At 41.7% G+C, this 25,122-nt stretch overlaps 18 non-coding genes across 18 annotated transcripts; all 18 read right to left on the bottom strand.

The window, feature by feature from the left end:
- Nucleotides 1-1,893: 1,893 nt before the first annotated feature.
- TRNAV-CAC (transfer RNA valine (anticodon CAC)) lies at nucleotides 1,894-1,966 on the bottom strand. Its single transcript has one exon. It is a non-coding gene; the product is annotated as a tRNA-Val (tRNA).
- Nucleotides 1,967-2,238: 272 nt separating this feature from the next.
- TRNAP-UGG (transfer RNA proline (anticodon UGG)) lies at nucleotides 2,239-2,310 on the bottom strand. The gene has a single exon. It is a non-coding gene; the product is annotated as a tRNA-Pro (tRNA).
- Nucleotides 2,311-4,280: 1,970 nt separating this feature from the next.
- Nucleotides 4,281-4,353, bottom strand: TRNAV-CAC (transfer RNA valine (anticodon CAC)). Its single transcript has one exon. It is a non-coding gene; the product is annotated as a tRNA-Val (tRNA).
- A 272-nt stretch (nucleotides 4,354-4,625) lies between these two features.
- Nucleotides 4,626-4,697, bottom strand: TRNAP-UGG (transfer RNA proline (anticodon UGG)). Its single transcript has one exon. It is a non-coding gene; the product is annotated as a tRNA-Pro (tRNA).
- A 1,980-nt stretch (nucleotides 4,698-6,677) lies between these two features.
- Nucleotides 6,678-6,750, bottom strand: TRNAV-CAC (transfer RNA valine (anticodon CAC)). The gene has a single exon. It is a non-coding gene; the product is annotated as a tRNA-Val (tRNA).
- Nucleotides 6,751-7,022: 272 nt separating this feature from the next.
- TRNAP-UGG (transfer RNA proline (anticodon UGG)) lies at nucleotides 7,023-7,094 on the bottom strand. The gene has a single exon. It is a non-coding gene; the product is annotated as a tRNA-Pro (tRNA).
- Nucleotides 7,095-9,074: 1,980 nt separating this feature from the next.
- Nucleotides 9,075-9,147, bottom strand: TRNAV-CAC (transfer RNA valine (anticodon CAC)). Its single transcript has one exon. It is a non-coding gene; the product is annotated as a tRNA-Val (tRNA).
- Nucleotides 9,148-11,471: 2,324 nt separating this feature from the next.
- On the bottom strand, nucleotides 11,472-11,544 carry TRNAV-CAC (transfer RNA valine (anticodon CAC)). The gene has a single exon. It is a non-coding gene; the product is annotated as a tRNA-Val (tRNA).
- Nucleotides 11,545-11,816: 272 nt separating this feature from the next.
- On the bottom strand, nucleotides 11,817-11,888 carry TRNAP-UGG (transfer RNA proline (anticodon UGG)). The gene has a single exon. It is a non-coding gene; the product is annotated as a tRNA-Pro (tRNA).
- Nucleotides 11,889-13,868: 1,980 nt separating this feature from the next.
- On the bottom strand, nucleotides 13,869-13,941 carry TRNAV-CAC (transfer RNA valine (anticodon CAC)). The gene has a single exon. It is a non-coding gene; the product is annotated as a tRNA-Val (tRNA).
- Nucleotides 13,942-14,213: 272 nt separating this feature from the next.
- TRNAP-UGG (transfer RNA proline (anticodon UGG)) lies at nucleotides 14,214-14,285 on the bottom strand. Its single transcript has one exon. It is a non-coding gene; the product is annotated as a tRNA-Pro (tRNA).
- A 1,980-nt stretch (nucleotides 14,286-16,265) lies between these two features.
- On the bottom strand, nucleotides 16,266-16,338 carry TRNAV-CAC (transfer RNA valine (anticodon CAC)). Its single transcript has one exon. It is a non-coding gene; the product is annotated as a tRNA-Val (tRNA).
- Nucleotides 16,339-16,610: 272 nt separating this feature from the next.
- Nucleotides 16,611-16,682, bottom strand: TRNAP-UGG (transfer RNA proline (anticodon UGG)). Its single transcript has one exon. It is a non-coding gene; the product is annotated as a tRNA-Pro (tRNA).
- Nucleotides 16,683-18,662: 1,980 nt separating this feature from the next.
- On the bottom strand, nucleotides 18,663-18,735 carry TRNAV-CAC (transfer RNA valine (anticodon CAC)). The gene has a single exon. It is a non-coding gene; the product is annotated as a tRNA-Val (tRNA).
- Nucleotides 18,736-19,007: 272 nt separating this feature from the next.
- TRNAP-UGG (transfer RNA proline (anticodon UGG)) lies at nucleotides 19,008-19,079 on the bottom strand. The gene has a single exon. It is a non-coding gene; the product is annotated as a tRNA-Pro (tRNA).
- Nucleotides 19,080-21,059: 1,980 nt separating this feature from the next.
- TRNAV-CAC (transfer RNA valine (anticodon CAC)) lies at nucleotides 21,060-21,132 on the bottom strand. Its single transcript has one exon. It is a non-coding gene; the product is annotated as a tRNA-Val (tRNA).
- A 272-nt stretch (nucleotides 21,133-21,404) lies between these two features.
- TRNAP-UGG (transfer RNA proline (anticodon UGG)) lies at nucleotides 21,405-21,476 on the bottom strand. Its single transcript has one exon. It is a non-coding gene; the product is annotated as a tRNA-Pro (tRNA).
- Nucleotides 21,477-23,456: 1,980 nt separating this feature from the next.
- Nucleotides 23,457-23,529, bottom strand: TRNAV-CAC (transfer RNA valine (anticodon CAC)). Its single transcript has one exon. It is a non-coding gene; the product is annotated as a tRNA-Val (tRNA).
- Between the last annotated feature and the right edge of the window lie 1,593 nt (nucleotides 23,530-25,122).

The raw sequence follows: 25,122 nt of genomic DNA, 5'->3' as shown, positions 1-25,122 counted from the left end.
TGAATACGCATGAAAGTCAGTCTCAACTTACCCTTTCTCAAACGATAGCACTATCATTTACAAGTGTCTCCTTTTATTCCGTCCCAGCTTTGGACACGTCTTACAGGAAGTCAGCCCTTATTTATATATTTCTTCAGTGGCTGAAGCTTAATGAGAAAGAGTAACAAGTTGTTCATAACAACATAAGAAACACATTGTGCATTTTCTCTTAAATACTCCTTCACTTTGTGCCAAAAGAAATACCAAGGTGAATACCTAGGCCACAGATTCAAGCTAAAGATCTTCCTGCTGAATGCAAGGCGCAATAAAAACTGCATATCGCTGGACTAAAGCATTCCTTGCATAGCCTCTAACATCATAACATAACTGAGCTGCTAGCAGCAAGCTAACCAATACCTTTCTGAAATGAGAATGACATGTGCTTATCTGCTCAATCAGTGCTCAATCAGGCTCAATCAGGCGAGATTTAGAAAAGGTGGAAAGGGTCCAAGTGGATGCCCCTTCCTTTTTAGGGTGGGTCCTGCTGACTATCATAGGATTGCTTGTAAAAGTGGCCAGGGTCAGAGGAAAAGCTGCCAACACTTCTTAGCGTTCTCTATAGATGCAGCCATTTTCTGTGACTGTAATTTCGGCCTTTTCCCAGAAGTCTCTATTCTGCCTATGCAAATTAACAAAAGCAGTGCTTATTCCTCACTTGCTCAAATGTCCTTCCTGTCCAGAAAGCTCTGATTAAGCATGCTTATTTTCTTTTTCTGGGATATTTTAAATTGTTTCGCTGTCCAGTCTGTGGCAGTAGAAAGCTGCTTATGATGCCAGGTTTTGATGAATCCCCAAGGTACAAGTACAGAGGAATATATCAGTCTCTAGGATATGGAACTTTTAGCTAACACATCACAATATGTGATGCTTGCCAAGAAAACACTACATTCTGGAGCGCTGATGATCAGAACATTCTGCTCCTGAAGGATAGAAAAGACAGCTTGATTGAAATAAAGTCTGTTTATATTGACGCTCTCTCTCTCCCTATATATACATACATGCATACACACACACACACAGGTATGTCATGCATTTCTTCAGATTTGTTTCAACCATTTACCATTTATTGGAGAATCCCTACTTTTCAAGTGACTGCAAATGAAGTCATCTCTGGCACTTTTTGTGCAAAGTAAGAGACACACATGACACCTTTTTATAAAAGTCATCGGTTTCTTTGTTACTGTGTACTTTCAAAGCATGGGGCTTTCACACGTCAGGTAAACCTGATTACCACTACACAACAAAAGCAGATGCAGCTTTCTTATCTATGTCGTGATAGAACAGTTGTGAATTGAGTAGAAGAAGGGCCCTGATGTGATACTTATTACATGCAGCCTGTAAGATAGTCAAACATGCAGGCTAGGAAGGAAGATGCAAATATCAATGTATTAGAAAAACACCTAAAGGCGAGTGATATGCTTTCATTCATGCATGGCTAGGAAAAATCGCCATACTGTTGCAAACATTCTTACACCACCAACTGGAAATAAATGATTCTGACATTAAACGTAAAGGTGACAATGCATTTGTATCATCACCCTGAGAAGGATCATCTTGGAATTGAGCCGAGGGCCTCTGCACTCAAAGCCAGAAACACTCCACTAAAATAAGATTCCTGTTGGTGCCAACAATTCTCCATGTTAATGCTTGTTCTAGGTGAGCAGTGAACCGATTGCAGGGCTCTTTTGAAAGCAAGGTCTGAGAACCAACAGATACATCCACACGCCGATTACTTTAGTGTTTTGAGAGAATTCCCTTTCTTGGAACGAGATTGCATGAAATAATCTTCAGGGCTTGGACAATTCCATGGCAAAACGGCACCTATCAACATTGTAGCCAACACAATATAACAACTGTTTCTGCCCGGTTTCGAACCGGGGACCTTTCGCGTGTGAGGCGAACGTGATAACCACTACACTACAGAAACAGATACCTACAGTTGATTTTTCTGTAATGAAACTGCTCCGAACTGGCTATTCCATGGGCCTCTGGCTTTAGATTTCTTTCATGCAACCTGCCCGACATCCCTAGCTGAACGCTCGTACATGCCATGCAAGACCAGATGTTTGGTATTAGCTCAGACTGGGCAGGGCTGAAGCATGAGACTCTAGCAAAGAATTATCCACTACTGCAAAGAAAAAATTGATGTTGGTTTTGAAACGCAAACTTCAAAACAACTTGAAAAGAGTACCAAGAAAAGGGCTCGTCCGGGATTTGAACCCGGGACCTCTCGCACCCAAAGCGAGAATCATACCCCTAGACCAACGAGCCCTCAAAATCCTCTTACCTCTCAAAAGCTAATACCGGCTCTAAGCCCGCAATGAAGATCATGCTGGTATCTTTATGATGCTTGGTCTGTGAATACGCATGAAAGTCAGTCTCAACTTACCCTTTCTCAAACGATAGCACTATCATTTACAAGTGTCTCCTTTTATTCCGTCCCAGCTTTGGACACGTCTTACAGGAAGTCAGCCCTTATTTATATATTTCTTCAGTGGCTGAAGCTTAATGAGAAAGAGTAACAAGTTGTTCATAACAACATAAGAAACACATTGTGCATTTTCTCTTAAATACTCCTTCACTTTGTGCCAAAAGAAATACCAAGGTGAATACCTAGGCCACAGATTCAAGCTAAAGATCTTCCTGCTGAATGCAAGGCGCATTAAAAACTGCATATCGCTGGACTAAAGCATTCCTTGCATAGCCTCTAACATCATAACATAACTGAGCTGCTAGCAGCAAGCTAACCAATACCTTTCTGAAATGAGAATGACATGTGCTTATCTGCTCAATCAGTGCTCAATCAGGCGAGATTTAGAAAAGGTGGAAAGGGTCCAAGTGGATGCCCCTTCCTTTTTAGGGTGGGTCCTGCTGACTATCATAGGATTGCTTGTAAAAGTGGCCAGGGTCAGAGGAAAAGCTGCCAACACTTCTTAGCGTTCTCTATAGATGCAGCCATTTTCTGTGACTGTAATTTCGGCCTTTTCCCAGAAGTCTCTATTCTGCCTATGCAAATTAACAAAAGCAGTGCTTATTCCTCACTTGCTCAAATGTCCTTCCTGTCCAGAAAGCTCTGATTAAGCATGCTTATTTTCTTTTTCTGGGATATTTTAAATTGTTTCGCTGTCCAGTCTGTGGCAGTAGAAAGCTGCTTATGATGCCAGGTTTTGATGAATCCCCAAGGTACAAGTACAGAGGAATATATCAGTCTCTAGGATATGGAACTTTTAGCTAACACATCACAATATGTGATGCTTGCCAAGAAAACACTACATTCTGGAGCGCTGATGATCAGAACATTCTGCTCCTGAAGGATAGAAAAGACAGCTTGATTGAAATAAAGTCTGTTTATATTGACGCTCTCTCTCTCCCTATATATACATACATGCATACACACACACACACAGGTATGTCATGCATTTCTTCAGATTTGTTTCAACCATTTACCATTTATTGGAGAATCCCTACTTTTCAAGTGACTGCAAATGAAGTCATCTCTGGCACTTTTTGTGCAAAGTAAGAGACACACATGACACCTTTTTATAAAAGTCATCGGTTTCTTTGTTACTGTGTACTTTCAAAGCATGGGGCTTTCACACGTCAGGTAAACCTGATTACCACTACACAACAAAAGCAGATGCAGCTTTCTTATCTATGTCGTGATAGAACAGTTGTGAATTGAGTAGAAGAAGGGCCCTGATGTGATACTTATTACATGCAGCCTGTAAGATAGTCAAACATGCAGGCTAGGAAGGAAGATGCAAATATCAATGTATTAGAAAAACACCTAAAGGCGAGTGATATGCTTTCATTCATGCATGGCTAGGAAAAATCGCCATACTGTTGCAAACATTCTTACACCACCAACTAGAAATAAATGATTCTGACATTAAACGTAAAGGTGACAATGCATTTGTATCATCACCCTGAGAAGGATCATCTTGGAATTGAGCCGAGGGCCTCTGCACTCAAAGCCAGAAACACTCCACTAAAATAAGATTCCTGTTGGTGCCAACAATTCTCCATGTTAATGCTTGTTCTAGGTGAGCAGTGAACCGATTGCAGGGCTCTTTTGAAAGCAAGGTCTGAGAACCAACAGATACATCCACACGCCGATTACTTTAGTGTTTTGAGAGAATTCCCTTTCTTGGAACGAGATTGCATGAAATAATCTTCAGGGCTTGGACAATTCCATGGCAAAACGGCACCTATCAACATTGTAGCCAACACAATATAACAACTGTTTCTGCCCGGTTTCGAACCGGGGACCTTTCGCGTGTGAGGCGAACGTGATAACCACTACACTACAGAAACAGATACCTACAGTTGATTTTTCTGTAATGAAACTGCTCCGAACTGGCTATTCCATGGGCCTCTGGCTTTAGATTTCTTTCATGCAACCTGCCCGACATCCCTAGCTGAACGCTCGTACATGCCATGCAAGACCAGATGTTTGGTATTAGCTCAGACTGGGCAGGGCTGAAGCATGAGACTCTAGCAAAGAATTATCCACTACTGCAAAGAAAAAATTGATGTTGGTTTTGAAACGCAAACTTCAAAACAACTTGAAAAGAGTACCAAGAAAAGGGCTCGTCCGGGATTTGAACCCGGGACCTCTCGCACCCAAAGCGAGAATCATACCCCTAGACCAACGAGCCCTCAAAATCCTCTTACCTCTCAAAAGCTAATACCGGCTCTAAGCCCGCAATGAAGATCATGCTGGTATCTTTATGATGCTTGGTCTGTGAATACGCATGAAAGTCAGTCTCAACTTACCCTTTCTCAAACGATAGCACTATCATTTACAAGTGTCTCCTTTTATTCCGTCCCAGCTTTGGACACGTCTTACAGGAAGTCAGCCCTTATTTATATATTTCTTCAGTGGCTGAAGCTTAATGAGAAAGAGTAACAAGTTGTTCATAACAACATAAGAAACACATTGTGCATTTTCTCTTAAATACTCCTTCACTTTGTGCCAAAAGAAATACCAAGGTGAATACCTAGGCCACAGATTCAAGCTAAAGATCTTCCTGCTGAATGCAAGGCGCATTAAAAACTGCATATCGCTGGACTAAAGCATTCCTTGCATAGCCTCTAACATCATAACATAACTGAGCTGCTAGCAGCAAGCTAACCAATACCTTTCTGAAATGAGAATGACATGTGCTTATCTGCTCAATCAGTGCTCAATCAGGCTCGATCAGGCGAGATTTAGAAAAGGTGGAAAGGGTCCAAGTGGATGCCCCTTCCTTTTTAGGGTGGGTCCTGCTGACTATCATAGGATTGCTTGTAAAAGTGGCCAGGGTCAGAGGAAAAGCTGCCAACACTTCTTAGCGTTCTCTATAGATGCAGCCATTTTCTGTGACTGTAATTTCGGCCTTTTCCCAGAAGTCTCTATTCTGCCTATGCAAATTAACAAAAGCAGTGCTTATTCCTCACTTGCTCAAATGTCCTTCCTGTCCAGAAAGCTCTGATTAAGCATGCTTATTTTCTTTTTCTGGGATATTTTAAATTGTTTCGCTGTCCAGTCTGTGGCAGTAGAAAGCTGCTTATGATGCCAGGTTTTGATGAATCCCCAAGGTACAAGTACAGAGGAATATATCAGTCTCTAGGATATGGAACTTTTAGCTAACACATCACAATATGTGATGCTTGCCAAGAAAACACTACATTCTGGAGCGCTGATGATCAGAACATTCTGCTCCTGAAGGATAGAAAAGACAGCTTGATTGAAATAAAGTCTGTTTATATTGACGCTCTCTCTCTCCCTATATATACATACATGCATACACACACACACACAGGTATGTCATGCATTTCTTCAGATTTGTTTCAACCATTTACCATTTATTGGAGAATCCCTACTTTTCAAGTGACTGCAAATGAAGTCATCTCTGGCACTTTTTGTGCAAAGTAAGAGACACACATGACACCTTTTTATAAAAGTCATCGGTTTCTTTGTTACTGTGTACTTTCAAAGCATGGGGCTTTCACACGTCAGGTAAACCTGATTACCACTACACAACAAAAGCAGATGCAGCTTTCTTATCTATGTCGTGATAGAACAGTTGTGAATTGAGTAGAAGAAGGGCCCTGATGTGATACTTATTACATGCAGCCTGTAAGATAGTCAAACATGCAGGCTAGGAAGGAAGATGCAAATATCAATGTATTAGAAAAACACCTAAAGGCGAGTGATATGCTTTCATTCATGCATGGCTAGGAAAAATCGCCATACTGTTGCAAACATTCTTACACCACCAACTGGAAATAAATGATTCTGACATTAAACGTAAAGGTGACAATGCATTTGTATCATCACCCTGAGAAGGATCATCTTGGAATTGAGCCGAGGGCCTCTGCACTCAAAGCCAGAAACACTCCACTAAAATAAGATTCCTGTTGGTGCCAACAATTCTCCATGTTAATGCTTGTTCTAGGTGAGCAGTGAACCGATTGCAGGGCTCTTTTGAAAGCAAGGTCTGAGAACCAACAGATACATCCACACGCCGATTACTTTAGTGTTTTGAGAGAATTCCCTTTCTTGGAACGAGATTGCATGAAATAATCTTCAGGGCTTGGACAATTCCATGGCAAAACGGCACCTATCAACATTGTAGCCAACACAATATAACAACTGTTTCTGCCCGGTTTCGAACCGGGGACCTTTCGCGTGTGAGGCGAACGTGATAACCACTACACTACAGAAACAGATACCTACAGTTGATTTTTCTGTAATGAAACTGCTCCGAACTGGCTATTCCATGGGCCTCTGGCTTTAGATTTCTTTCATGCAACCTGCCCGACATCCCTAGCTGAACGCTCGTACATGCCATGCAAGACCAGATGTTTGGTATTAGCTCAGACTGGGCAGGGCTGAAGCATGAGACTCTAGCAAAGAATTATCCACTACTGCAAAGAAAAAATTGATGTTGGTTTTGAAACGCAAACTTCAAAACAACTTGAAAAGAGTACCAAGAAAAGGGCTCGTCCGGGATTTGAACCCGGGACCTCTCGCACCCAAAGCGAGAATCATACCCCTAGACCAACGAGCCCTCAAAATCCTCTTACCTCTCAAAAGCTAATACCGGCTCTAAGCCCGCAATGAAGATCATGCTGGTATCTTTATGATGCTTGGTCTGTGAATACGCATGAAAGTCAGTCTCAACTTACCCTTTCTCAAACGATAGCACTATCATTTACAAGTGTCTCCTTTTATTCCGTCCCAGCTTTGGACACGTCTTACAGGAAGTCAGCCCTTATTTATATATTTCTTCAGTGGCTGAAGCTTAATGAGAAAGAGTAACAAGTTGTTCATAACAACATAAGAAACACATTGTGCATTTTCTCTCAAATACTCCTTCACTTTGTGCCAAAAGAAATACCAAGGTGAATACCTAGGCCACAGATTCAAGCTAAAGATCTTCCTGCTGAATGCAAGGCGCAATAAAAACTGCATATCGCTGGACTAAAGCATTCCTTGCATAGCCTCTAACATCATAACATAACTGAGCTGCTAGCAGCAAGCTAACCAATACCTTTCTGAAATGAGAATGACATGTGCTTATCTGCTCAATCAGTGCTCAATCAGGCTCGATCAGGCGAGATTTAGAAAAGGTGGAAAGGGTCCAAGTGGATGCCCCTTCCTTTTTAGGGTGGGTCCTGCTGACTATCATAGGATTGCTTGTAAAAGTGGCCAGGGTCAGAGGAAAAGCTGCCAACACTTCTTAGCGTTCTCTATAGATGCAGCCATTTTCTGTGACTGTAATTTCGGCCTTTTCCCAGAAGTCTCTATTCTGCCTATGCAAATTAACAAAAGCAGTGCTTATTCCTCACTTGCTCAAATGTCCTTCCTGTCCAGAAAGCTCTGATTAAGCATGCTTATTTTCTTTTTCTGGGATATTTTAAATTGTTTCGCTGTCCAGTCTGTGGCAGTAGAAAGCTGCTTATGATGCCAGGTTTTGATGAATCCCCAAGGTACAAGTACAGAGGAATATATCAGTCTCTAGGATATGGAACTTTTAGCTAACACATCACAATATGTGATGCTTGCCAAGAAAACACTACATTCTGGAGCGCTGATGATCAGAACATTCTGCTCCTGAAGGATAGAAAAGACAGCTTGATTGAAATAAAGTCTGTTTATATTGACGCTCTCTCTCTCCCTATATATACATACATGCATACACACACACACACAGGTATGTCATGCATTTCTTCAGATTTGTTTCAACCATTTACCATTTATTGGAGAATCCCTACTTTTCAAGTGACTGCAAATGAAGTCATCTCTGGCACTTTTTGTGCAAAGTAAGAGACACACATGACACCTTTTTATAAAAGTCATCGGTTTCTTTGTTACTGTGTACTTTCAAAGCATGGGGCTTTCACACGTCAGGTAAACCTGATTACCACTACACAACAAAAGCAGATGCAGCTTTCTTATCTATGTCGTGATAGAACAGTTGTGAATTGAGTAGAAGAAGGGCCCTGATGTGATACTTATTACATGCAGCCTGTAAGATAGTCAAACATGCAGGCTAGGAAGGAAGATGCAAATATCAATGTATTAGAAAAACACCTAAAGGCGAGTGATATGCTTTCATTCATGCATGGCTAGGAAAAATCGCCATACTGTTGCAAACATTCTTACACCACCAACTGGAAATAAATGATTCTGACATTAAACGTAAAGGTGACAATGCATTTGTATCATCACCCTGAGAAGGATCATCTTGGAATTGAGCCGAGGGCCTCTGCACTCAAAGCCAGAAACACTCCACTAAAATAAGATTCCTGTTGGTGCCAACAATTCTCCATGTTAATGCTTGTTCTAGGTGAGCAGTGAACCGATTGCAGGGCTCTTTTGAAAGCAAGGTCTGAGAACCAACAGATACATCCACACGCCGATTACTTTAGTGTTTTGAGAGAATTCCCTTTCTTGGAACGAGATTGCATGAAATAATCTTCAGGGCTTGGACAATTCCATGGCAAAACGGCACCTATCAACATTGTAGCCAACACAATATAACAACTGTTTCTGCCCGGTTTCGAACCGGGGACCTTTCGCGTGTGAGGCGAACGTGATAACCACTACACTACAGAAACAGATACCTACAGTTGATTTTTCTGTAATGAAACTGCTCCGAACTGGCTATTCCATGGGCCTCTGGCTTTAGATTTCTTTCATGCAACCTGCCCGACATCCCTAGCTGAACGCTCGTACATGCCATGCAAGACCAGATGTTTGGTATTAGCTCAGACTGGGCAGGGCTGAAGCATGAGACTCTAGCAAAGAATTATCCACTACTGCAAAGAAAAAATTGATGTTGGTTTTGAAACGCAAACTTCAAAACAACTTGAAAAGAGTACCAAGAAAAGGGCTCGTCCGGGATTTGAACCCGGGACCTCTCGCACCCAAAGCGAGAATCATACCCCTCGACCAACGAGCCCTCAAAATCCTCTTACCTCTCAAAAGCTAATACCGGCTCTAAGCCCGCAATGAAGATCATGCTGGTATCTTTATGATGCTTGGTCTGTGAATACGCATGAAAGTCAGTCTCAACTTACCCTTTCTCAAACGATAGCACTATCATTTACAAGTGTCTCCTTTTATTCCGTCCCAGCTTTGGACACGTCTTACAGGAAGTCAGCCCTTATTTATATATTTCTTCAGTGGCTGAAGCTTAATGAGAAAGAGTAACAAGTTGTTCATAACAACATAAGAAACACATTGTGCATTTTCTCTTAAATACTCCTTCACTTTGTGCCAAAAGAAATACCAAGGTGAATACCTAGGCCACAGATTCAAGCTAAAGATCTTCCTGCTGAATGCAAGGCGCAATAAAAACTGCATATCGCTGGACTAAAGCATTCCTTGCATATCCTCTAACATCATAACATAACTGAGCTGCTAGCAGCAAGCTAACCAATACCTTTCTGAAATGAGAATGACATGTGCTTATCTGCTCAATCAGTGCTCAATCAGGCTCGATCAGGCGAGATTTAGAAAAGGTGGAAAGGGTCCAAGTGGATGCCCCTTCCTTTTTAGGGTGGGTCCTGCTGACTATCATAGGATTGCTTGTAAAAGTGGCCAGGGTCAGAGGAAAAGCTGCCAACACTTCTTAGCGTTCTCTATAGATGCAGCCATTTTCTGTGACTGTAATTTCGGCCTTTTCCCAGAAGTCTCTATTCTGCCTATGCAAATTAACAAAAGCAGTGCTTATTCCTCACTTGCTCAAATGTCCTTCCTGTCCAGAAAGCTCTGATTAAGCATGCTTATTTTCTTTTTCTGGGATATTTTAAATTGTTTCGCTGTCCAGTCTGTGGCAGTAGAAAGCTGCTTATGATGCCAGGTTTTGATGAATCCCCAAGGTACAAGTACAGAGGAATATATCAGTCTCTAGGATATGGAACTTTTAGCTAACACATCACAATATGTGATGCTTGCCAAGAAAACACTACATTCTGGAGCGCTGATGATCAGAACATTCTGCTCCTGAAGGATAGAAAAGACAGCTTGATTGAAATAAAGTCTGTTTATATTGACGCTCTCTCTCTCCCTATATATACATACATGCATACACACACACACACAGGTATGTCATGCATTTCTTCAGATTTGTTTCAACCATTTACCATTTATTGGAGAATCCCTACTTTTCAAGTGACTGCAAATGAAGTCATCTCTGGCACTTTTTGTGCAAAGTAAGAGACACACATGACACCTTTTTATAAAAGTCATCGGTTTCTTTGTTACTGTGTACTTTCAAAGCATGGGGCTTTCACACGTCAGGTAAACCTGATTACCACTACACAACAAAAGCAGATGCAGCTTTCTTATCTATGTCGTGATAGAACAGTTGTGAATTGAGTAGAAGAAGGGCCCTGATGTGATACTTATTACATGCAGCCTGTAAGATAGTCAAACATGCAGGCTAGGAAGGAAGATGCAAATATCAATGTATTAGAAAAACACCTAAAGGCGAGTGATATGCTTTCATTCATGCATGGCTAGGAAAAATCGCCATACTGTTGCAAACATTCTTACACCACCAACTGGAAATAAATGATTCTGACATTAAACGTAAAGGTGACAATGCATTTGTATCATCACCCTGAGAAGGATCATCTTGGAATTGAGCCGAGGGCCTCTGCACTCAAAGCCAGAAACACTCCACTAAAATAAGATTCCTGTTGGTGCCAACAATTCTCCATGTTAATGCTTGTTCTAGGTGAGCAGTGAACCGATTGCAGGGCTCTTTTGAAAGCAAGGTCTGAGAACCAACAGATACATCCACACGCCGATTACTTTAGTGTTTTGAGAGAATTCCCTTTCTTGGAACGAGATTGCATGAAATAATCTTCAGGGCTTGGACAATTCCATGGCAAAACGGCACCTATCAACATTGTAGCCAACACAATATAACAACTGTTTCTGCCCGGTTTCGAACCGGGGACCTTTCGCGTGTGAGGCGAACGTGATAACCACTACACTACAGAAACAGATACCTACAGTTGATTTTTCTGTAATGAAACTGCTCCGAACTGGCTATTCCATGGGCCTCTGGCTTTAGATTTCTTTCATGCAACCTGCCCGACATCCCTAGCTGAACGCTCGTACATGCCATGCAAGACCAGATGTTTGGTATTAGCTCAGACTGGGCAGGGCTGAAGCATGAGACTCTAGCAAAGAATTATCCACTACTGCAAAGAAAAAATTGATGTTGGTTTTGAAACGCAAACTTCAAAACAACTTGAAAAGAGTACCAAGAAAAGGGCTCGTCCGGGATTTGAACCCGGGACCTCTCGCACCCAAAGCGAGAATCATACCCCTAGACCAACGAGCCCTCAAAATCCTCTTACCTCTCAAAAGCTAATACCGGCTCTAAGCCCGCAATGAAGATCATGCTGGTATCTTTATGATGCTTGGTCTGTGAATACGCATGAAAGTCAGTCTCAACTTACCCTTTCTCAAACGATAGCACTATCATTTACAAGTGTCTCCTTTTATTCCGTCCCAGCTTTGGACACGTCTTACAGGAAGTCAGCCCTTATTTATATATTTCTTCAGTGGCTGAAGCTTAATGAGAAAGAGTAACAAGTTGTTCATAACAACATAAGAAACACATTGTGCATTTTCTCTTAAATACTCCTTCACTTTGTGCCAAAAGAAATACCAAGGTGAATACCTAGGCCACAGATTCAAGCTAAAGATCTTCCTGCTGAATGCAAGGCGCATTAAAAACTGCATATCGCTGGACTAAAGCATTCCTTGCATAGCCTCTAACATCATAACATAACTGAGCTGCTAGCAGCAAGCTAACCAATACCTTTCTGAAATGAGAATGACATGTGCTTATCTGCTCAATCAGTGCTCAATCAGGCTCGATCAGGCGAGATTTAGAAAAGGTGGAAAGGGTCCAAGTGGATGCCCCTTCCTTTTTAGGGTGGGTCCTGCTGACTATCATAGGATTGCTTGTAAAAGTGGCCAGGGTCAGAGGAAAAGCTGCCAACACTTCTTAGCGTTCTCTATAGATGCAGCCATTTTCTGTGACTGTAATTTCGGCCTTTTCCCAGAAGTCTCTATTCTGCCTATGCAAATTAACAAAAGCAGTGCTTATTCCTCACTTGCTCAAATGTCCTTCCTGTCCAGAAAGCTCTGATTAAGCATGCTTATTTTCTTTTTCTGGGATATTTTAAATTGTTTCGCTGTCCAGTCTGTGGCAGTAGAAAGCTGCTTATGATGCCAGGTTTTGATGAATCCCCAAGGTACAAGTACAGAGGAATATATCAGTCTCTAGGATATGGAACTTTTAGCTAACACATCACAATATGTGATGCTTGCCAAGAAAACACTACATTCTGGAGCGCTGATGATCAGAACATTCTGCTCCTGAAGGATAGAAAAGACAGCTTGATTGAAATAAAGTCTGTTTATATTGACGCTCTCTCTCTCCCTATATATACATACATGCATACACACACACACACAGGTATGTCATGCATTTCTTCAGATTTGTTTCAACCATTTACCATTTATTGGAGAATCCCTACTTTTCAAGTGACTGCAAATGAAGTCATCTCTGGCACTTTTTGTGCAAAGTAAGAGACACACATGACACCTTTTTATAAAAGTCATCGGTTTCTTTGTTACTGTGTACTTTCAAAGCATGGGGCTTTCACACGTCAGGTAAACCTGATTACCACTACACAACAAAAGCAGATGCAGCTTTCTTATCTATGTCGTGATAGAACAGTTGTGAATTGAGTAGAAGAAGGGCCCTGATGTGATACTTATTACATGCAGCCTGTAAGATAGTCAAACATGCAGGCTAGGAAGGAAGATGCAAATATCAATGTATTAGAAAAACACCTAAAGGCGAGTGATATGCTTTCATTCATGCATGGCTAGGAAAAATCGCCATACTGTTGCAAACATTCTTACACCACCAACTAGAAATAAATGATTCTGACATTAAACGTAAAGGTGACAATGCATTTGTATCATCACCCTGAGAAGGATCATCTTGGAATTGAGCCGAGGGCCTCTGCACTCAAAGCCAGAAACACTCCACTAAAATAAGATTCCTGTTGGTGCCAACAATTCTCCATGTTAATGCTTGTTCTAGGTGAGCAGTGAACCGATTGCAGGGCTCTTTTGAAAGCAAGGTCTGAGAACCAACAGATACATCCACACGCCGATTACTTTAGTGTTTTGAGAGAATTCCCTTTCTTGGAACGAGATTGCATGAAATAATCTTCAGGGCTTGGACAATTCCATGGCAAAACGGCACCTATCAACATTGTAGCCAACACAATATAACAACTGTTTCTGCCCGGTTTCGAACCGGGGACCTTTCGCGTGTGAGGCGAACGTGATAACCACTACACTACAGAAACAGATACCTACAGTTGATTTTTCTGTAATGAAACTGCTCCGAACTGGCTATTCCATGGGCCTCTGGCTTTAGATTTCTTTCATGCAACCTGCCCGACATCCCTAGCTGAACGCTCGTACATGCCATGCAAGACCAGATGTTTGGTATTAGCTCAGACTGGGCAGGGCTGAAGCATGAGACTCTAGCAAAGAATTATCCACTACTGCAAAGAAAAAATTGATGTTGGTTTTGAAACGCAAACTTCAAAACAACTTGAAAAGAGTACCAAGAAAAGGGCTCGTCCGGGATTTGAACCCGGGACCTCTCGCACCCAAAGCGAGAATCATACCCCTAGACCAACGAGCCCTCAAAATCCTCTTACCTCTCAAAAGCTAATACCGGCTCTAAGCCCGCAATGAAGATCATGCTGGTATCTTTATGATGCTTGGTCTGTGAATACGCATGAAAGTCAGTCTCAACTTATCCTTTCTCAAACGATAGCACTATCATTTACAAGTGTCTCCTTTTATTCCGTCCCAGCTTTGGACACGTCTTACAGGAAGTCAGCCCTTATTTATATATTTCTTCAGTGGCTGAAGCTTAATGAGAAAGAGTAACAAGTTGTTCATAACAACATAAGAAACACATTGTGCATTTTCTCTTAAATACTCCTTCACTTTGTGCCAAAAGAAATACCAAGGTGAATACCTAGGCCACAGATTCAAGCTAAAGATCTTCCTGCTGAATGCAAGGCGCATTAAAAACTGCATATCGCTGGACTAAAGCATTCCTTGCATAGCCTCTAACATCATAACATAACTGAGCTGCTAGCAGCAAGCTAACCAATACCTTTCTGAAATGAGAATGACATGTGCTTATCTGCTCAATCAGTGCTCAATCAGGCTCGATCAGGCGAGATTTAGAAAAGGTGGAAAGGGTCCAAGTGGATGCCCCTTCCTTTTTAGGGTGGGTCCTGCTGACTATCATAGGATTGCTTGTAAAAGTGGCCAGGGTCAGAGGAAAAGCTGCCAACACTTCTTAGCGTTCTCTATAGATGCAGCCATTTTCTGTGACTGTAATTTCGGCCTTTTCCCAGAAGTCTCTATTCTGCCTATGCAAATTAACAAAAGCAGTGCTTATTCCTCACTTGCTCAAATGTCCTTCCTGTCCAGAAAGCTCTGATTAAGCATGCTTATTTTCTTTTTCTGGGATATTTTAAATTGTTTCGCTGTCCAGTCTGTGGCAGTAGAAAGCTGCTTATGATGCCAGGTTTTGATGAATCCCCAAGGTACAAGTACAGAGGAATATATCAGTCTCTAGGATATGGAACTTTTAGCTAACACATCACAATATGTGATGCTTGCCAAGAAAACACTACATTCTGGAGCGCTGATGATCAGAACATTCTGCTCCTGAAGGATAGAAAAGACAGCTTGATTGAAATAAAGTCTGTTTATATTGACGCTCTCTCTCTCCCTATATATACATACATGCATACACACACACACACAGGTATGTCATGCATTTCTTCAGATTTGTTTCAACCATTTACCATTTATTGGAGAATCCCTACTTTTCAAGTGACTGCAAATGAAGTCATCTCTGGCACTTTTTGTGCAAAGTAAGAGACACACATGACACCTTTTTATAAAAGTCATCGGTTTCTTTGTTACTGTGTACTTTCAAAGCATGGGGCTTTCACACGTCAGGTAAACCTGATTACCACTACACAACAAAAGCAGATGCAGCTTTCTTATCTATGTCGTGATAGAACAGTTGTGAATTGAGTAGAAGAAGGGCCCTGATGTGATACTTATTACATGCAGCCTGTAAGATAGTCAAACATGCAGGCTAGGAAGGAAGATGCAAATATCAATGTATTAGAAAAACACCTAAAGGCGAGTGATATGCTTTCATTCATGCATGGCTAGGAAAAATCGCCATACTGTTGCAAACATTCTTACACCACCAACTGGAAATAAATGATTCTGACATTAAACGTAAAGGTGACAATGCATTTGTATCATCACCCTGAGAAGGATCATCTTGGAATTGAGCCGAGGGCCTCTGCACTCAAAGCCAGAAACACTCCACTAAAATAAGATTCCTGTTGGTGCCAACAATTCTCCATGTTAATGCTTGTTCTAGGTGAGCAGTGAACCGATTGCAGGGCTCTTTTGAAAGCAAGGTCTGAGAACCAACAGATACATCCACACGCCGATTACTTTAGTGTTTTGAGAGAATTCCCTTTCTTGGAACGAGATTGCATGAAATAATCTTCAGGGCTTGGACAATTCCATGGCAAAACAGCACCTATCAACATTGTAGCCAACACAATATAACAACTGTTTCTGCCCGGTTTCGAACCGGGGACCTTTCGCGTGTGAGGCGAACGTGATAACCACTACACTACAGAAACAGATACCTACAGTTGATTTTTCTGTAATGAAACTGCTCCGAACTGGCTATTCCATGGGCCTCTGGCTTTAGATTTCTTTCATGCAACCTGCCCGACATCCCTAGCTGAACGCTCGTACATGCCATGCAAGACCAGATGTTTGGTATTAGCTCAGACTGGGCAGGGCTGAAGCATGAGACTCTAGCAAAGAATTATCCACTACTGCAAAGAAAAAATTGATGTTGGTTTTGAAACGCAAACTTCAAAACAACTTGAAAAGAGTACCAAGAAAAGGGCTCGTCCGGGATTTGAACCCGGGACCTCTCGCACCCAAAGCGAGAATCATACCCCTAGACCAACGAGCCCTCAAAATCCTCTTACCTCTCAAAAGCTAATACCGGCTCTAAGCCCGCAATGAAGATCATGCTGGTATCTTTATGATGCTTGGTCTGTGAATACGCATGAAAGTCAGTCTCAACTTACCCTTTCTCAAACGATAGCACTATCATTTACAAGTGTCTCCTTTTATTCCGTCCCAGCTTTGGACACGTCTTACAGGAAGTCAGCCCTTATTTATATATTTCTTCAGTGGCTGAAGCTTAATGAGAAAGAGTAACAAGTTGTTCATAACAACATAAGAAACACATTGTGCATTTTCTCTTAAATACTCCTTCACTTTGTGCCAAAAGAAATACCAAGGTGAATACCTAGGCCACAGATTCAAGCTAAAGATCTTCCTGCTGAATGCAAGGCGCATTAAAAACTGCATATCGCTGGACTAAAGCATTCCTTGCATAGCCTCTAACATCATAACATAACTGAGCTGCTAGCAGCAAGCTAACCAATACCTTTCTGAAATGAGAATGACATGTGCTTATCTGCTCAATCAGTGCTCAATCAGGCTCGATCAGGCGAGATTTAGAAAAGGTGGAAAGGGTCCAAGTGGATGCCCCTTCCTTTTTAGGGTGGGTCCTGCTGACTATCATAGGATTGCTTGTAAAAGTGGCCAGGGTCAGAGGAAAAGCTGCCAACACTTCTTAGCGTTCTCTATAGATGCAGCCATTTTCTGTGACTGTAATTTCGGCCTTTTCCCAGAAGTCTCTATTCTGCCTATGCAAATTAACAAAAGCAGTGCTTATTCCTCACTTGCTCAAATGTCCTTCCTGTCCAGAAAGCTCTGATTAAGCATGCTTATTTTCTTTTTCTGGGATATTTTAAATTGTTTCGCTGTCCAGTCTGTGGCAGTAGAAAGCTGCTTATGATGCCAGGTTTTGATGAATCCCCAAGGTACAAGTACAGAGGAATATATCAGTCTCTAGGATATGGAACTTTTAGCTAACACATCACAATATGTGATGCTTGCCAAGAAAACACTACATTCTGGAGCGCTGATGATCAGAACATTCTGCTCCTGAAGGATAGAAAAGACAGCTTGATTGAAATAAAGTCTGTTTATATTGACGCTCTCTCTCTCCCTATATATACATACATGCATACACACACACACACAGGTATGTCATGCATTTCTTCAGATTTGTTTCAACCATTTACCATTTATTGGAGAATCCCTACTTTTCAAGTGACTGCAAATGAAGTCATCTCTGGCACTTTTTGTGCAAAGTAAGAGACACACATGACACCTTTTTATAAAAGTCATCGGTTTCTTTGTTACTGTGTACTTTCAAAGCATGGGGCTTTCACACGTCAGGTAAACCTGATTACCACTACACAACAAAAGCAGATGCAGCTTTCTTATCTATGTCGTGATAGAACAGTTGTGAATTGAGTAGAAGAAGGGCCCTGATGTGATACTTATTACATGCAGCCTGTAAGATAGTCAAACATGCAGGCTAGGAAGGAAGATGCAAATATCAATGTATTAGAAAAACACCTAAAGGCGAGTGATATGCTTTCATTCATGCATGGCTAGGAAAAATCGCCATACTGTTGCAAACATTCTTACACCACCAACTGGAAATAAATGATTCTGACATTAAACGTAAAGGTGACAATGCATTTGTATCATCACCCTGAGAAGGATCATCTTGGAATTGAGCCGAGGGCCTCTGCACTCAAAGCCAGAAACACTCCACTAAAATAAGATTCCTGTTGGTGCCAACAATTCTCCATGTTAATGCTTGTTCTAGGTGAGCAGTGAACCGATTGCAGGGCTCTTTTGAAAGCAAGGTCTGAGAACCAACAGATACATCCACACGCCGATTACTTTAGTGTTTTGAGAGAATTCCCTTTCTTGGAACGAGATTGCATGAAATAATCTTCAGGGCTTGGACAATTCCATGGCAAAACGGCACCTATCAACATTGTAGCCAACACAATATAACAACTGTTTCTGCCCGGTTTCGAACCGGGGACCTTTCGCGTGTGAGGCGAACGTGATAACCACTACACTACAGAAACAGATACCTACAGTTGATTTTTCTGTAATGAAACTGCTCCGAACTGGCTATTCCATGGGCCTCTGGCTTTAGATTTCTTTCATGCAACCTGCCCGACATCCCTAGCTGAACGCTCGTACATGCCATGCAAGACCAGATGTTTGGTATTAGCTCAGACTGGGCAGGGCTGAAGCATGAGACTCTAGCAAAGAATTATCCACTACTGCAAAGAAAAAATTGATGTTGGTTTTGAAACGCAAACTTCAAAACAACTTGAAAAGAGTACCAAGAAAAGGGCTCGTCCGGGATTTGAACCCGGGACCTCTCGCACCCAAAGCGAGAATCATACCCCTAGACCAACGAGCCCTCAAAATCCTCTTACCTCTCAAAAGCTAATACCGGCTCTAAGCCCGCAATGAAGATCATGCTGGTATCTTTATGATGCTTGGTCTGTGAATACGCATGAAAGTCAGTCTCAACTTACCCTTTCTCAAACGATAGCACTATCATTTACAAGTGTCTCCTTTTATTCCGTCCCAGCTTTGGACACGTCTTACAGGAAGTCAGCCCTTATTTATATATTTCTTCAGTGGCTGAAGCTTAATGAGAAAGAGTAACAAGTTGTTCATAACAACATAAGAAACACATTGTGCATTTTCTCTCAAATACTCCTTCACTTTGTGCCAAAAGAAATACCAAGGTGAATACCTAGGCCACAGATTCAAGCTAAAGATCTTCCTGCTGAATGCAAGGCGCAATAAAAACTGCATATCGCTGGACTAAAGCATTCCTTGCATAGCCTCTAACATCATAACATAACTGAGCTGCTAGCAGCAAGCTAACCAATACCTTTCTGAAATGAGAATGACATGTGCTTATCTGCTCAATCAGTGCTCAATCAGGCTCGATCAGGCGAGATTTAGAAAAGGTGGAAAGGGTCCAAGTGGATGCCCCTTCCTTTTTAGGGTGGGTCCTGCTGACTATCATAGGATTGCTTGTAAAAGTGGCCAGGGTCAGAGGAAAAGCTGCCAACACTTCTTAGCGTTCTCTATAGATGCAGCCATTTTCTGTGACTGTAATTTCGGCCTTTTCCCAGAAGTCTCTATTCTGCCTATGCAAATTAACAAAAGCAGTGCTTATTCCTCACTTGCTCAAATGTCCTTCCTGTCCAGAAAGCTCTGATTAAGCATGCTTATTTTCTTTTTCTGGGATATTTTAAATTGTTTCGCTGTCCAGTCTGTGGCAGTAGAAAGCTGCTTATGATGCCAGGTTTTGATGAATCCCCAAGGTACAAGTACAGAGGAATATATCAGTCTCTAGGATATGGAACTTTTAGCTAACACATCACAATATGTGATGCTTGCCAAGAAAACACTACATTCTGGAGCGCTGATGATCAGAACATTCTGCTCCTGAAGGATAGAAAAGACAGCTTGATTGAAATAAAGTCTGTTTATATTGACGCTCTCTCTCTCCCTATATATACATACATGCATACACACACACACACAGGTATGTCATGCATTTCTTCAGATTTGTTTCAACCATTTACCATTTATTGGAGAATCCCTACTTTTCAAGTGACTGCAAATGAAGTCATCTCTGGCACTTTTTGTGCAAAGTAAGAGACACACATGACACCTTTTTATAAAAGTCATCGGTTTCTTTGTTACTGTGTACTTTCAAAGCATGGGGCTTTCACACGTCAGGTAAACCTGATTACCACTACACAACAAAAGCAGATGCAGCTTTCTTATCTATGTCGTGATAGAACAGTTGTGAATTGAGTAGAAGAAGGGCCCTGATGTGATACTTATTACATGCAGCCTGTAAGATAGTCAAACATGCAGGCTAGGAAGGAAGATGCAAATATCAATGTATTAGAAAAACACCTAAAGGCGAGTGATATGCTTTCATTCATGCATGGCTAGGAAAAATCGCCATACTGTTGCAAACATTCTTACACCACCAACTGGAAATAAATGATTCTGACATTAAACGTAAAGGTGACAATGCATTTGTATCATCACCCTGAGAAGGATCATCTTGGAATTGAGCCGAGGGCCTCTGCACTCAAAGCCAGAAACACTCCACTAAAATAAGATTCCTGTTGGTGCCAACAATTCTCCATGTTAATGCTTGTTCTAGGTGAGCAGTGAACCGATTGCAGGGCTCTTTTGAAAGCAAGGTCTGAGAACCAACAGATACATCCACACGCCGATTACTTTAGTGTTTTGAGAGAATTCCCTTTCTTGGAACGAGATTGCATGAAATAATCTTCAGGGCTTGGACAATTCCATGGCAAAACGGCACCTATCAACATTGTAGCCAACACAATATAACAACTGTTTCTGCCCGGTTTCGAACCGGGGACCTTTCGCGTGTGAGGCGAACGTGATAACCACTACACTACAGAAACAGATACCTACAGTTGATTTTTCTGTAATGAAACTGCTCCGAACTGGCTATTCCATGGGCCTCTGGCTTTAGATTTCTTTCATGCAACCTGCCCGACATCCCTAGCTGAACGCTCGTACATGCCATGCAAGACCAGATGTTTGGTATTAGCTCAGACTGGGCAGGGCTGAAGCATGAGACTCTAGCAAAGAATTATCCACTACTGCAAAGAAAAAATTGATGTTGGTTTTGAAACGCAAACTTCAAAACAACTTGAAAAGAGTACCAAGAAAAGGGCTCGTCCGGGATTTGAACCCGGGACCTCTCGCACCCAAAGCGAGAATCATACCCCTAGACCAACGAGCCCTCAAAATCCTCTTACCTCTCAAAAGCTAATACCGGCTCTAAGCCCGCAATGAAGATCATGCTGGTATCTTTATGATGCTTGGTCTGTGAATACGCATGAAAGTCAGTCTCAACTTACCCTTTCTCAAACGATAGCACTATCATTTACAAGTGTCTCCTTTTATTCCGTCCCAGCTTTGGACACGTCTTACAGGAAGTCAGCCCTTATTTATATATTTCTTCAGTGGCTGAAGCTTAATGAGAAAGAGTAACAAGTTGTTCATAACAACATAAGAAACACATTGTGCATTTTCTCTCAAATACTCCTTCACTTTGTGCCAAAAGAAATACCAAGGTGAATACCTAGGCCACAGATTCAAGCTAAAGATCTTCCTGCTGAATGCAAGGCGCAATAAAAACTGCATATCGCTGGACTAAAGCATTCCTTGCATAGCCTCTAACATCATAACATAACTGAGCTGCTAGCAGCAAGCTAACCAATACCTTTCTGAAATGAGAATGACATGTGCTTATCTGCTCAATCAGTGCTCAATCAGGCTCGATCAGGCGAGATTTAGAAAAGGTGGAAAGGGTCCAAGTGGATGCCCCTTCCTTTTTAGGGTGGGTCCTGCTGACTATCATAGGATTGCTTGTAAAAGTGGCCAGGGTCAGAGGAAAAGCTGCCAACACTTCTTAGCGTTCTCTATAGATGCAGCCATTTTCTGTGACTGTAATTTCGGCCTTTTCCCAGAAGTCTCTATTCTGCCTATGCAAATTAACAAAAGCAGTGCTTATTCCTCACTTGCTCAAATGTCCTTCCTGTCCAGAAAGCTCTGATTAAGCATGCTTATTTTCTTTTTCTGGGATATTTTAAATTGTTTCGCTGTCCAGTCTGTGGCAGTAGAAAGCTGCTTATGATGCCAGGTTTTGATGAATCCCCAAGGTACAAGTACAGAGGAATATATCAGTCTCTAGGATATGGAACTTTTAGCTAACACATCACAATATGTGATGCTTGCCAAGAAAACACTACATTCTGGAGCGCTGATGATCAGAACATTCTGCTCCTGAAGGATAGAAAAGACAGCTTGATTGAAATAAAGTCTGTTTATATTGACGCTCTCTCTCTCCCTATATATACATACATGCATACACACACACACACAGGTATGTCATGCATTTCTTCAGATTTGTTTCAACCATTTACCATTTATTGGAGAATCCCTACTTTTCAAGTGACTGCAAATGAAGTCATCTCTGGCACTTTTTGTGCAAAGTAAGAGACACACATGACACCTTTTTATAAAAGTCATCGGTTTCTTTGTTACTGTGTACTTTCAAAGCATGGGGCTTTCACACGTCAGGTAAACCTGATTACCACTACACAACAAAAGCAGATGCAGCTTTCTTATCTATGTCGTGATAGAACAGTTGTGAATTGAGTAGAAGAAGGGCCCTGATGTGATACTTATTACATGCAGCCTGTAAGATAGTCAAACATGCAGGCTAGGAAGGAAGATGCAAATATCAATGTATTAGAAAAACACCTAAAGGCGAGTGATATGCTTTCATTCATGCATGGCTAGGAAAAATCGCCATACTGTTGCAAACATTCTTACACCACCAACTGGAAATAAATGATTCTGACATTAAACGTAAAGGTGACAATGCATTTGTATCATCACCCTGAGAAGGATCATCTTGGAATTGAGCCGAGGGCCTCTGCACTCAAAGCCAGAAACACTCCACTAAAATAAGATTCCTGTTGGTGCCAACAATTCTCCATGTTAATGCTTGTTCTAGGTGAGCAGTGAACCGATTGCAGGGCTCTTTTGAAAGCAAGGTCTGAGAACCAACAGATACATCCACACGCCGATTACTTTAGTGTTTTGAGAGAATTCCCTTTCTTGGAACGAGATTGCATGAAATAATCTTCAGGGCTTGGACAATTCCATGGCAAAACGGCACCTATCAACATTGTAGCCAACACAATATAACAACTGTTTCTGCCCGGTTTCGAACCGGGGACCTTTCGCGTGTGAGGCGAACGTGATAACCACTACACTACAGAAACAGATACCTACAGTTGATTTTTCTGTAATGAAACTGCTCCGAACTGGCTATTCCATGGGCCTCTGGCTTTAGATTTCTTTCATGCAACCTGCCCGACATCCCTAGCTGAACGCTCGTACATGCCATGCAAGACCAGATGTTTGGTATTAGCTCAGACTGGGCAGGGCTGAAGCATGAGACTCTAGCAAAGAATTATCCACTACTGCAAAGAAAAAATTGATGTTGGTTTTGAAACGCAAACTTCAAAACAACTTGAAAAGAGTACCAAGAAAAGGGCTCGTCCGGGATTTGAACCCGGGACCTCTCACACCCAAAGCGAGAATCATACCCCTAGACCAACGAGCCCTCAAAATCCTCTTACCTCTCAAAAGCTAATACCGGCTCTAAGCCCGCAATGAAGATCATGCTGGTATCTTTATGATGCTTGGTCTGTGAATACGCATGAAAGTCAGTCTCAACTTACCCTTTCTCAAACGATAGCACTATCATTTACAAGTGTCTCCTTTTATTCCGTCCCAGCTTTGGACACGTCTTACAGGAAGTCAGCCCTTATTTATATATTTCTTCAGTGGCTGAAGCTTAATGAGAAAGAGTAACAAGTTGTTCATAACAACATAAGAAACACATTGTGCATTTTCTCTTAAATACTCCTTCACTTTGTGCCAAAAGAAATACCAAGGTGAATACCTAGGCCACAGATTCAAGCTAAAGATCTTCCTGCTGAATGCAAGGCGCATTAAAAACTGCATATCGCTGGACTAAAGCATTCCTTGCATAGCCTCTAACATCATAACATAACTGAGCTGCTAGCAGCAAGCTAACCAATACCTTTCTGAAATGAGAATGACATGTGCTTATCTGCTCAATCAGTGCTCAATCAGGCTCGATCAGGCGAGATTTAGAAAAGGTGGAAAGGGTCCAAGTGGATGCCCCTTCCTTTTTAGGGTGGGTCCTGCTGACTATCATAGGATTGCTTGTAAAAGTGGCCAGGGTCAGAGGAAAAGCTGCCAACACTTCTTAGCGTTCTCTATAGATGCAGCCATTTTCTGTGACTGTAATTTCGGCCTTTTCCCAGAAGTCTCTATTCTGCCTATGCAAATTAACAAAAGCAGTGCTTATTCCTCACTTGCTCAAATGTCCTTCCTGTCCAGAAAGCTCTGATTAAGCATGCTTATTTTCTTTTTCTGGGATATTTTAAATTGTTTCGCTGTCCAGTCTGTGGCAGTAGAAAGCTGCTTATGATGCCAGGTTTTGATGAATCCCCAAGGTACAAGTACAGAGGAATATATCAGTCTCTAGGATATGGAACTTTTAGCTAACACATCACAATATGTGATGCTTGCCAAGAAAACACTACATTCTGGAGCGCTGATGATCAGAACATTCTGCTCCTGAAGGATAGAAAAGACAGCTTGATTGAAATAAAGTCTGTTTATATTGACGCTCTCTCTCTCCCTATATATACATACATGCATACACACACACACACAGGTATGTCATGCATTTCTTCAGATTTGTTTCAACCATTTACCATTTATTGGAGAATCCCTACTTTTCAAGTGACTGCAAATGAAGTCATCTCTGGCACTTTTTG

This window comes from Triturus cristatus, chromosome 8 (genome assembly GCF_964204655.1).
Source record: "Triturus cristatus chromosome 8, aTriCri1.1, whole genome shotgun sequence".
Taxonomy (NCBI): Eukaryota; Metazoa; Chordata; class Amphibia; order Caudata; family Salamandridae; genus Triturus; species Triturus cristatus.
The sequence above is the reverse complement of the archived record's forward strand: the minus strand, read 5'-3'. Positions and strand labels throughout refer to the sequence as shown.